Below are 13,613 nucleotides of genomic sequence, written 5' to 3'. Positions count from 1 at the left end.
GAGCTTTCTAGCCTCTAGGAGTGTGAGAAAGAATTTTTTGTTTTATGATGGACATAGTTTATGAGATTTTTGCCACAGCAGCCCAAATCTTAAATCATCATCATCTCGCACAATTTCTGTGGGTCAGGGCTTAATGTAGATGCTTCCAATTCAGAGTTCCTCAGAAGATTGAGTCCAACATGTTGCCAAACAAGACTGTTTATATGAAGGCTTGACTTGTGATGGCTTCTAACATGTTCCACTTATACAGTGCTAGCTGTTCATTTATAGGGTGCTAGCTGTTGCCAACAGGTCTTAGCTCTTTCCCATCTCAGCCCTTCCAGGTTTTGAGTGTCCTCACAATATGGTACTTGGGCTTTGCCAGCTGTGAGAAAACCAGGAAAAGATACAAGCTATAATGACTTCTATGATCTAACCTGAGATGCCATTTTTCATTTCCTGTTAGTTACAGATTTGGGTTACCTGTATTTGATGTGAGAGAGGAAAAGCCTAGGAATGTGAATATCAAGAGGGAAATGTGACAAAGTCATACTGAACATTGGCTGCCTCACAGTATAGTTATGTAATCTCTTTCATTTAGTATACATTCATATACAAGCATGTGTGACTCAGGTTGGTACACTAAGATAAATTAAGTGATGTAACTCATAAAAATCTAAAATGTAAAAGTGTTAGTTTCTGGTTGGTTATTTATAAAATTAATTCCATTAACTCATATAATTTAATATGTATTATAAATTCAGTTGTCCACCCCCTAAAACTTTTTCCATGGGTTCAATTTAAAATGACCTGTTTAGGTGTTAATAAAACATCCTCACATTGAACATATGTCTTGTGTTTAATTTGAGTAATGAGAGGATATAAGAATAAAGACTTTGGTCTGGAAGAGCCAGGCCCTCTGACCCACTTCCTTACAGAGGATGTTTTGGAGGGATTCTTTGGTTTAGAAAAGTGATCTTCAGAAATGAATAAAATCTATCAGAAATTGTTTAACTATAAAATTTCAGAAGAATGGGTAGAATCTTTGTTTTTTTCTTTTGGTGTGCATAAATATCATTTAGATTAATTTTAGTGTAAAGGTGATATATAGAGGGGTTGCAGTTACATAAGAAAGGTAATGAATACATTTCTTTCTTTTTTTTTTTTTTTTGGGTCCAGTCGTGGGGCCTGAACTCTGGGCCTGGGCGCTGTCCCTCAGTTCTTCAGCTCAAGGCTAGTGCTCTACCACTTGAGCCACAGTGCCAGTTCCGGCTTTTTTCTTTTTGCTTATGTGGTGCTGAGGAATCGAACCCAGGGCCTCATGCATGCAAGGCAAGCACTCTACCACTGAGCCACCTTCCCAGCCCAATGAATACATTTGTTGTTGAACATTGTCAACCCTGTCCTTGTTTTTCTTCCACTTTCCCTCTTCTCTGATTCCCCTTCCCCAGTTGTGAAGTTCATTTCTAACGTAGTATCTTGTCAGTATTGCTTTTGCATTGTCTTTTGTCTCACATTTTGTTATTCCCCTTTCCTTCCCCAAACCAGATAAACATATATACAAGGCACAGCTTACAAAAATCAAAACCAGTGACAACAGGGGATAAACTTCACATTAGTACACAGAGCCTATGTTTCTTTGGGTCTGGCTTATTTCACTTAATATGATTTTTTCCAAGTCTTTCCATTTCCTTACCAATGTGGTGATGCTAATCTTTCTGTTGGAAGCATAGAATTTCATTGTATATATATACCATATTTTCTTGAGCCATACATCTACTCAGAGATGGGTTGATTCCAATATAGTCACTATGGTTAATAATGCTGCAGTGAACATAGTTGTGCTGGTCGCTTTAGCGTGGCCTTGTGTGTTCATTTGGGTAAATGCCTAGGAGTGAAATTGCTGGATCATAGGGAAACTCTATGTTTAGTCTTTTGAGGAACCTCCATACTGCTTTCTGGAATGGTTGAACCAGCAATGTAGTAGCATTCCCTTTTAGCCATATCCCTGCCAGCATTTGTAATTTCAACAGTTCTATATTCAAAGTCAGTGCCTTGTATCTTCCCAGCAAGTCAAACCCTAGCCATATTCGTTTTGGTTATTTTTGAGATAGAGTCTCATGTTTATATCCAGACTAGCCTGGCCTACAGACCTCATATTTAAGCGTTCCCAAGAATCTGGGGTGATAGGCACTTACCACCATGACCAGGTAATTTTTGGTTGTAAGTCTTGGGTGTGTATGTATGTATGTACATATGTATTTATATATGTTTAATTTTTCCCCCAGGCTGACCTCATACTGTGATGTTACTGATGTCATCTTGATCATTACAGGTGTGAGACATTGTGCCCAGCTTTATTTCTGTTTTTTAAATCTAACACACAAATAGTCATAGACTTCTATGGAAATCATGTCATGAGATCCTGTTCTCTCCCTTGTAGAGAAACAGTTGGTGTTATCATGACTGCTTTCAAGTTTGCCTTACATCACATACTATGGAAATAATATTCATTCTTGGAACTTCAAATATTCCTTAAGTGCATACATTATTTTTTTGAGAAAATGGTAATTTCAATTTTAAATCCACTGAGTACCAATATAATTAGGGTACAGAATATTCTGTCTTGCAGTAGATTTAGAAATATGCAAATGAGGCTCACTATTTTCCATGGTCCTCTAATTTTTCATTTGGGTAATTTGAATTTAGTGAGAGACTCCTAATTTGGTGACTCTGACATCACATTTTACTGTAGAAGAATTTGATAACAGTTCTAGTTACCACATGTAAGGTACATGTTGCTACTTTGTGATGAGGAAGACCCTCCAATCCAATGTAGGTTTTCTTTTTTTCAAAACCTCTTGCTAGAACAAAATGAATTCTTCCATCCAAATCATAGCCTAGAGATATATTTTTTCTGTGGCAGGAATCCATGGCCAAAATAAAACATCATGAAGTTTTTATGGAACTAAAACTGCTGATGTAGGTAGGAAGTGTAAGACTCACTGCCATATGCTTGTTCTTGTCTTATATCCTTCAACAGTCGATTAGTTGAAAATTTCCCATGTATTTCCATTCCTCTGTAGAAGGATTTTTTTCTAAAGTCTTAACAGAAGATCAATAATAACATTATTTTTAGTAGAGATAAAGTGTTTGTTTTTTTTTTGGAGGGGGTCATTCTTTGTATGGAGATTCAAAAGAGGACTATTGAATCCAACATTATTTGAAAAATAGTTTTCATACATATAATGCATGAAAAATTCTATCATGCAACATATTTGTAAAATTGTGATTCTGTGAACAAAGTAAAACTGACTTCATTCTTGTGGGTCATTACTGAGCACATGAACCCGAAAGGAGTATTCCCCCAAAGGAAATAGTTTATATGAATTCAGAATTTCATGGAGCTAACTTTTTTTCCCTGTAGGAGTAGAAATGAAGTCAACATCAAGGGGAAACACTGTTTTTAGATACTTTTTTTCCTCATTCATTACAAACTAAATCTCACCTTGGTTCTTGATGTTCTTGATCAAAAAATGACCTCTAAAGGTACATATTATGGATTATAGTGCAATATTTCTAGCAATTCTCTAACTCTAAAGGAGGGCAATGTTTGATTTGTTAATTAGTGATGGAGTTGAATTTAATCTTCCTGAGTCTAAAATTAGGTTTAATTGCTTCTATATATAAGACACAGAACAAAGTTTGCTTACAGCCTGAACTGAAGTTGAATGTGTTGAGAAGTTGAATTCCTGTTTATAGGTCATGGAATTCAGTAACATTTATAATTCTTGTGGGAGGAGTCATTTGGCTTTACTCCATGTAAGGTAGTGGACTAAATGCTTCACAGACACAGACTTTTATAGAATGATGACATTGTGACATAAAAAGACCTAATAACTGGTCTAGGGTCCCATGGATAGTGACAGAATGAATGAAGAATTAAAGCCAGCTTGATCTCATTTCACACAGCTCCTAATTATTGCCTGGCAAATATAGATAGAGACAAAAATACTAATAATGTGTTCATTATTGCATCTCATGATGAAAGAGCATCCTAATTTATGTGCAAAAATGGAATCTTACCTGTATTTTAAAAGGCTGTTTCTGATTAGTTGGTAACAGTAAAGACACTCAGAATTTTCTCTGTGGGATGACATTGGCTTTAGTGTTAGTGTTCCCAGTAAATAATCCTGAAGAGTAGGATTGAAATGGCATAAAAGGTGTGTTTCTGACTAGATTTTTAAGGCACATAAAAGCATGCACTGACAAAGATTTTATTTGTCTTTAAGCTTTTCAAGTTCATTTTTCTTTGAGAGATGTTGTAGTAGGAAAGGTCTTGGACTTTGTGAAGCAATAAACTGTCATATGTTGGGTATTCTATTTTGGTCATGTTTGTGGGGGTTTTTTTTGGAAATTCTTTTAGAGCCCATTTATCTTAGACCAAATTTCCTTCAATTTAAAGTGGGCACGGTAGCATGTGCTTCACATTGAATACATACAAATGCGAGAATTGCTAGAATGTACATACCATAGGACAAATAATGAGGGCCAAACTTTCCTGCCCTTTTTTATACTTAAGTGGTGTTTTAAATAATGATTTGTTATAGAAGATAAATTTCTTGGCATGTATTTTAAACACTGAGATAAGATACTTGGGACATTGTATAGCTGGAAAATGGTCACCTAACCAATATGTAGTTGGAAATACATAAAATGTGTATAATAACTTCTTTGCATTTTTTAAATTCAAAGATGATTCAAATTTTAATCACTCAAAAATATTCCAAACATATGAATTTTTGGATTGCCTCTTCTATTTCCTTGAAGAATGAGGTTGGAATATTGATAGGTATTGCATTGAATTTGTAGATAGCCTTGGGAAGTATTGCCATTTTCACGATGTTGATCCTTCCAATCCAGGAGCATGGGAGGTTTTGCCACTTTCTAAGTTCTGTTTTGATTTCCTTTTTCAGGTTTTTAAAGTTTTCATCATAGAGGTCCTTCACTTCTTTGGTTAAGTTAATTCCTAGGTATTTTAGTTTTTGTGGGGCTATTACGAATGGAGTTATTTTCCTGATTTCAGCCATGCCTTTCTCATTGTTGGTATGCAGAAAAGTCATTGATTTTTGAGGGTTAATTTTATACCCTGCTACTTTGCCAAAGTTTTGAATCAGCTTGAGTAATTTGGGAGTGGAGTCCATGGGATTCTTTAAATACAAAATCATGTCATCTGCAAAGAGGGAGAGTTTTACTTCATCTTTCCCTATTTGGAACCCCCAAGATTCATGTGGAACAATAAAAGACCCTGAATAGCAAAAATGATCCTTAACAGAAAAAACAGTGCTGGAGGACTATCAATACCAAATTTCAAACTCTACTACAAAGCCATAGTAATCAAAACAGCTTGGTACTGGCACAAGAACAGACCTTAGGACTAATGGAATAGAATTGAAACCCAAAAATGAACCTACAGACATATAGCCATCTAATCTTCGATAAAGGAGCTAAAAAGATAGAATGGATGAAAGACAGCTTCTTTAGTAAATGGTGCTGGCAAAACATGTTAATCGCTTGTAGAAAACTAAAGCTAGATCCTTATATATCACCCTGCACCAGAATCAACTCCAAATGGATCAAAGACCTCAGAGTCAAAGCAGACACTCTGAAAACATTACAGGATGGAATAGGAGAAACTCTAGGTCTCCTTGGCGAAGGCCGAAATTTTCTTAATAGAGACCCAGAAACACAACAAATCAAAGAAAGGTTGGACAAATGGGATTGCATGAAATTGCAGAGCTTCTGCATGGCAAAGGACATAGATAGCAAGATCAATAGAAAGCCCACAGATTGGGAGAAGATCTTCAATAGCCATACAATGGACAAGGGACGCATATCTAAAATATACCTGGAACTCAAAAAATTAAATCTCCCAACAACAAATCTTCAAAGAAACAACTGCCCAATAAATAAGTGGGCTAAAGACTTACAGAGAAACTTCTCTGAAGAGGAAAGAAGGATGGCCAATAGACACATGAAGAAATGCTCAACCTCTCTAGCCATAAAAGAAATGCAAATCAAAACAACATTGAGATACCACCTCACACTAGTTAGAATGGCTATAATCAAGAACTCTAATAACAACAGATGCTAGAGGGGATGTGGACAGAAGGGAACCCTACTGCATTGTTGGTGGGAGTGTAAACTTGTTCAACCACTTTGGAAAGCAGTATGGAGGTTCCTCAAAAGACTCCACATGGAGCTCCTCTATGACCCAGCAATCCCACTTTTGGGCATTTACCCAAATGTTTACAAACAAGACCACACTAAAGCTACCAGCACAACTATGTTTATTTATTATTTACCATAGCTAAGATATGGAACCCAGATGCCCCTCAGTAGATGTTTGGATCCAGAAAATGTGATATATATACACAATGGAATTCTATGCCTCCATCAGAAAGAATGACATTGCCCCATTTGTTAGGAAATGGAAAGACTTGGAAAAAATTATATTAAGTGAAGTAAGCCAGGCCCAAAGAAACATAGGTGCCATGGTTTCCCTTATTTGCAATAACTAGTATATACCTGAGATAAGCAGAAAAGGTCAGATAAGTTGATGTTAGGTGAAATGAACCCAAGATAAGTATTCAAATGTTTTTTCTTTCCTGTGATTGTTTCTAACATATTTATAATGATTTCTTTGTTGCTTTGTATGTCCCTCCCCCATGGTATAACCCCTGCTTTCATTGTATTTGATGTCGGTATAATTTGTGGAGGGGAAGGGCAAAAACAAATGGTTTAAATAGGGATACAAGTGGACCCATTGAAACAATATGTACAAGTTGTTATGTCGAAAAACGAACTTTACAACTTTGGCTGGGGCTGGGGAAGGGGGAGGTGGGGGGCAGAAATGGGGGGGGAATGGGAAGGGGAAACAAAGGAGGAGGCAACAATGCTTGATAAGAAATATACTCATTACCTTGTCCATGTAATTGAAACCCCTCTGCACGCTATTTTCACAATAGAAAATTTAAAAGAATATTCCAGACAGAATGTTCAAAATGTTATTTTCATGCACTCAAAAACATTTAAAAAGACTGCTATGGATTCACTGTTGAAATACAGTAAACTCTGTGAACCAAATAAATTTAGTAGAATTGGTGGACAATGGAACAATAGTTCATGCCTGCCCATATGAACTATTTTTTTTCCTTTTTCATTGGAAGGAACAAGCTCAACATATCTGTGCAACCATGGGTAGGGAGATTACTCTGATTCTATATGTCAGAGGTCATTTCTATTTCTATTTAGTATTAGCCCTAATTCTACAAAGAATAAAACCAGATGAGCCTAATTGGAAATAAGAAGCATGTAGAGTAGATTTTTCTTAAGATTTGCATGTGAAATTTTTAAAAATTTTGACATTTATCTCTTGAAATCTTTTAGGAATGGATAATCTATGTATTAGACCACATACAGAGGTGGTCCGTACCTAACAAACATAAACTAATAAAAGCTAGAAAGTTTTGTCTCCCAAGATGAGCTATCTGTAAATAATGAAATATTTTGTTTTGAAGGCTGGCTATTGGCCAGTCTTGTCTAATTATATTTTGCATTTATCTGTCATCTTTTTACCACTCTTGGTTATTAAAGATTATATCCATTTACTTACAGTGACTTTGTTTTGTAATGGAAGATAAGTGAACCTTTAATATTAAATTATATCCTTGTTTCTTCATTTTTTTTGGATCCTGTCAAAATTCACTGTTAAACTTCACCATTAAATCTTAAATAAAACATGCTTGGAAAGAATAGTAGGTTAATGTATTTGTGTTTTCTTTTGAAAAGCAGTAAAAATTTCAACTGCAATTTTCAGACAAAGTTTACCACTTAATTTAGGACTTTTAAATATGAAAGCTCTTGTAAACGTGATGTAGACAAATAGGGATTTCATTTGTGTGCAAGTGGACATTCTGAATTTAAGGTCTGATTTTTAAAACATTAGGCATAACTAGTCTATGTCTGAGACAAGCAGAAAGGTCAGATAAGATGATGTTAGGTGAAATGAACCCCAAGATAAGGACACAAGTGGTGTTTTCTTTCTTACTATTGTTTCTAATGTATTTATAAGGTGATTTTTTTTGTTGCTTTGTATGTCCCTCCCCCACAATAATACCCCTGTTTTCACTGTATTTGATGTTGGAATAATTTGGGGAGGGGAAGGGAAAAATCAAATTGTTTAAATATGCATACAGGTGGACCCATTGCAACAATGAGATGTACAAGTCGTTATGTCGAAAAACGAACTTTACAACTTTGGCATGATACATATGATATGTATGATATGTAGTACCATACAGGTCTTCAACCAGACACAGGATGAAAATCATCCTATTGGGTCACATCTCCTAAGCATAGCACAATGGTCCAATCAAAATAAAATGTTTTCATAAGGAAAAAAATGTGAAGATTGACATATAGTCTTCTCCAAGTACAGAACTGTCGGGATTAAGAGGATAAAAATTGCACCCTTAATTATTTAGTTGGGTGGCACAATTTGATTTCAACATATGCTTGGAGTTAGGCTCACACCTATATTTGACAAGTAAACATTAGGCAGCAATACATTACAAAAGAATCAATGGGTGAAATACACCTGGGCAACCCAATTCTATACTGATTATTCTAACCCAGTGTTCCCACAGATGACTCAAATGGCCACTCTTCAACAAACAGTATTGAAACAAGTAGAAAACCTCACACAGAAACATGAACTTGAATACCCACCTTGCCATATATAAAAATAAACTTGAAAGAGATCACAAATCTAACTAAAACTAGAAAATTCAGTAAGGAAAAACCTAAGTATAAATATTCATGACCTTACATAAGATTGGTTTTAGATGTGATACCTAAGGTATAAGCTGCCAAAGATAAAAATACTGAAATTCTTCCACACTAAATTTGTGCCTCAAGTATACATAAAAGGAGAAATATAACTTAACAAGTAAAAGCAAATATTTCCAAATCGTGTTTTTGATAAAGAGTCAAATATACAGAATATATAAAGAACTCAGACTCAAACAATAAAGCTAAAAGGGTTGGAAACGGGGCTTAAGTGGTAGAGCATTGCTTAGTGAGTATAAAGCTCCAATATTGAAAAAAAAAAGAAGGTTAATATGCTGCCAAAGGAAATGTCTACATGGTGGGCTAATGATCAACCCTAAGTTCCATATCTCTAGAACCCCCCCTTTTTTTCCAGTTATGGGGCTTGAGCTCTAGACCTAGGCACTCTCTCTGAGCTCTTCAGCTCAAGGCTAGTGCTATACCACTTGAGTCCCAGCACCACTTTTCTGGTGGTTAATTGGAGATAAGAGGAATCTCAAAAACTTTCCTGCCCAGGCTGGCTTTGAACCTTGATCCTCAGAACTCAGCTTCCTGAGTAGCTAGGATTACAGGTGTGAGCCATCAGCGCCAAGTCTTCAAAACCCAATTTTATTTTTCTTGGTTTTTCCTAGAGTCAGCTTTTGTATGATTGCAAGCATACAGCTTCCTATCAAGAAATTTTTTAGGTATTGTCTAAATTATTCATAAACAAATAATTTGCAGCAATGAATAGCTTCCAATAACTATTATAAGCATCTTAATAATACAAGAGAATATCTTATGAGTCAGATTTTCATCCATATTTAAGAAAATGGAGCTATGTTCCAGTGTCTCATGCCTGTGATTCTAGCTACTCAGGAAGTTGAGATCTGAGGACCATGGTTCAAAGACAGTTAGGGCAGGAAAGAACCCATGAGACTCTTATGTCCAGCTAAACACCAAAAATCCAAAAGTGAAGCTGTTACTCAAGGGGTAGAGCACCAGCCTTTAGCAAAAAGCTAAGGTGGAACACCTAGGCCATTTTAAAAGGTTAATTTATAAAGCGTGTCAATTTGTTTTATTCCTTATTTGCCTCTTATTTTTGCTTCTCATTTTCTGAATATGTGACTTGAAAACAACCCCTCAACCTTCCCAAAATTATCACTTGTTTTATGAAAAATAACAAACTAGAATGTGTGCATGGGAAGAAACATATAGTTCTTGTTTAAAAAAAATAAACTGAATCCAAAGCACTTCTTCAAAAGATTCAATGTAGTTATTTATATAAAAATGCTGTTTTTGGCTGGGCACCTGTGGCTCACACCTGTAATCCTAGGCTGAGAGCTGAGAATCGAGGTTCAAAGCCAGCCCAGGCAGAAAAGTCCATGAGACTCTTATCTCCAATAAACCACCAGAAAACCAGAAGTGGCACTATGGCTCAAGTGGTAGAGCACTAGCCTTGAACTGAAGAGTTCAGGTACAGCACCCAAGCCCAGAGTTCAGGCCCCAAAACTGGCCCAAAAAATGCTATGTATGGCATTTCTGTGTCTCATTTCAAGTCATTTCAAAGCAATCATTTATAATGTCATATTTTTATTACAGAGCTAATACAAAATCTATTTAAAATAATCACATGATTTCAAAAGCATATCTGAGACACTGCAATTGGACTTGCAAAGCAATTAAATGTATTTGTGTACATATTTCAATGACAGATTTATCAATGGCAACAACAATTGTAATTGTTCAAAAATTAAGAAGTAGTTTTTTCAAACATTTTATTTTGATCATCTAATGGCAAATGTCCAAGTCATATCTACATAAAGTTAATTTTAAATATTTTATTGATATTACACAATTAAAATACTGTTGTTTTTCATCTAACTGAAATATTTGTTTCTTAGAGGATAGAAGATAAAGAGGACTTAAATATTTACAAAGTGGAACAAACATTACTGAAGTAGTAGTTCATACACAAACAAGTTATAAGCATTTCTTGAATAAGTCGGTCATTAATTACATTGACAAGAATCTCAGCTGCTTGCCCAAACTAAATCACTGCAATACGCAAACAGGGTTTGCATATTTAAATGAGTTTTAAGTTCCTTTTAGAATTGTACACTTTTCTCTTAACTGGCTTATTTTTTTTCTTGTATAATATAGAGTTAAAATCAAAACTGTACAAGGCAGCCACTCTACTAGTTGAGCCTACCCCAGCCCCTTTTGCTTTAATGTGTTTTCAATACAATCTGGTGTTTTTTTTTTTTTTAATAAAACTTTGGACTTTGATCCTTCTACCTACACCTTGCTAGTGGATTACAGGTATGCACCATTATGCCATGCCATGTCATTAACTGATATTGTGTGTGCATGTGTGTCCATGTCTGCGTGTGTATGTGTGTGCAGGTCCTGGAGCTTGAACTCAGGGCTCGGGCTCAGTCCCTGTGTTTTGTTTTGTTTTTTTCATTTTGCCAAAGCAAAATGGTATATCATTTGTGCCACAGCTGGGTAATTGGAGATAGAGTCTCATGGACTTTTCTGCTAGGGCTAACCTTGAACTGCAATCCTCAGACCTTACGATGCAGTTTTACCTGGATAGTGATCTTGGTTGCTCTGTGGATCCTTAAATTATCCTGATTCAGAGATTGTGAGGCCCTTTTTGAACCTTTGGAAGGTGGATGATGCATTAATATTTGTGAGTTAATTTCATTTGTTTTACAACAAAGAGGAAGAGGATATTCTTAGTCTTTGCTTCTTTCTTATCTCTGTCAAGTAGAGCCATTGCCCTTTTTCAACACTGCTAAAATTTTCAACATCATCTTGTTCAGCCTGGAATATCATTTTGGCTACCTAGTTACATTACGAAGCTATTTCATACTACAGAAGATATATAAACAATTCGTTGGTGTAGTACACAAGACTTTTGTTTTTATTTTTTATCTTCAAGTAGTTATTCGAAAGAGCTGACATTCAACAAACTGCTTATAAATACAATGCATCTTGATCAGTGTCATCCCTGTGAATATTTTCACCCATCCTTCCCAATGCACAAGACTCTTGATGATAGACTCAGGCTCTGGATGGTAGGAACTGTGATCATCTGAAGACTGATAGGCCATATAGCATAAGTATCACTGTACATCTGTATCAGCATACTTCTCTGTACATTAATTTTCTTAAATTTAATGGGCAGATAAAAATAGTATCTGTTTTTTTATTTTATTTTATTTGTGAACATACTGTACAGAGGGGTTACAATTACATGGGCAGGATAATGCGTACATTTCTTACCAAGCATTGCAGCTTCCTCCTTTGGTTTACCCTTCACATCCCTTCCCAGCCCCCCCCCTCCCCCCACCCAATCCTTCCCCCCCCCTACCGACGTTGTAAAGCTCGTTTTGGACATGACAACTTGTACTTCTCATTGTTGCAACAGGTTCACCTCTGTTTGTTTTTTTTTTAAACAGGCTTGATTCACTTTATTGTTTTTGTATAAAATTCTATGTTGTAGCCACAGCTGGAGCTTGGGTCCTCTGCACGGAGACTCTGGTGTGGGTTTTCACAAGATGGTCAGTGAATTCCTGATAAGGAGATTTGGTGAATACGGTCTCTTTCCAGAGGTCAGGGGTCAGGTAACTGTAGGTCTTAGAGATGGCATCAAAGGTGGCTTTGGCAAAGTTCCCCAAGGTAGCAGTACAGCCCTGGCTGAGATGGAGCAGTCATGGTTCCAGCCATCAGCAGCAGCAACTTGGGGACAGGAGCTGAACGATCCCAGAGCCTCTGGGGGCAGGAATGAGGCGCACCAGCACAGAACCGCAGCGGCCTGTCACCTTGCACGGGACAGTGTGAGGCTTGCCAATCTTGTTCCCCCAGTAACCTCGCCGCACAGGGACAATGGAGAGCTGGGCCAAGATGATGCCCCCCCCCATGGCCGTGGCCACCTCCTTGGAGCACTTAACCCCCAGACCAACATGGCCGTTGTAGTCGCCAATGGCTACAAATGCCTTGAACCTGGTGCGCTGGCCAGCTCGAGTTTGCTTCTGCACAGGCATAATCTTCAACACCTCATCTTTGAGTGACCCCCCCCCAGGAAGAAGTCAATAATCTCAGACTCCTTGATGGGCAGGGAGAAAAGGTAGATCTCTTCCAGAGACTTGACCTTCATTCATGTCCTTAACCAGGCGGCCCAGTTTGGTGATGGGGATCCATTCCTTGTCTTAGGCCTTGCCTCCACGAGCCCCGCGGCTGCGACCCCAGCCGCGACCCCGGCCTCTCTCATGGCCGCTACCTAGGCCCCCGGAGGCCGCTACCGAAGCCTCCACGGAAGCCGCCACGGCCTCCCAAGCCCGGACCCCCGGGACCTCCAACCCCTCCCGCTGCACCGGCTTCATCCGCCATTTGGTGTTTTCCCGGAGAAGGAAAGAAGCTAGTATCTGTTTTATAGAGTACTTTTTAAGGAATCAATGAGAAAACACATGGGCCATGTTTATCACAACATATTCATATATTTAAACAAATGTTGGTTATGATTTGACACCTTTGTTTGTCCCTCCCTGTCTCATTCTCTGTCTTGATCTCTATCTTTGTCTCTACTTCTATCTCTAGTCTTTGTCTTTGTCCCTGTCTCTAAGTCCCTGGACACTCCATAAGATCTTTCCTATGATTTAGCCACAGAAAATTTCTTGTTCTCTGAATTGACATCCTGCTTAAACTGTCTGCTTTCTCTATATTTCCCATTAGATTAAGGAGTGTTAAGTTAGTAGTTG

General features: G+C 37.3%; 1 pseudogene across 1 annotated transcript; it reads right to left on the bottom strand.

The window, feature by feature from the left end:
- Positions 1–12,309: 12,309 nt before the first annotated feature.
- Positions 12,310–13,268, bottom strand: LOC105982808 (annotated as a pseudogene). The gene has a single exon (XR_001174918.1). The product of XR_001174918.1 is annotated as a 40S ribosomal protein S2 pseudogene (transcript).
- Positions 13,269–13,613: the final 345 nt, after the last annotated feature.

The sequence above is a fragment of the Dipodomys ordii genome, unplaced genomic scaffold (genome assembly GCF_000151885.1).
Source record: "Dipodomys ordii isolate 6190 unplaced genomic scaffold, Dord_2.0 Scaffold17, whole genome shotgun sequence".
Classification (NCBI taxonomy): Eukaryota; Metazoa; Chordata; class Mammalia; order Rodentia; family Heteromyidae; genus Dipodomys; species Dipodomys ordii.
Note: the sequence above shows the minus strand (reverse complement) of the source record. Positions and strands in the feature narration are given on the sequence as shown.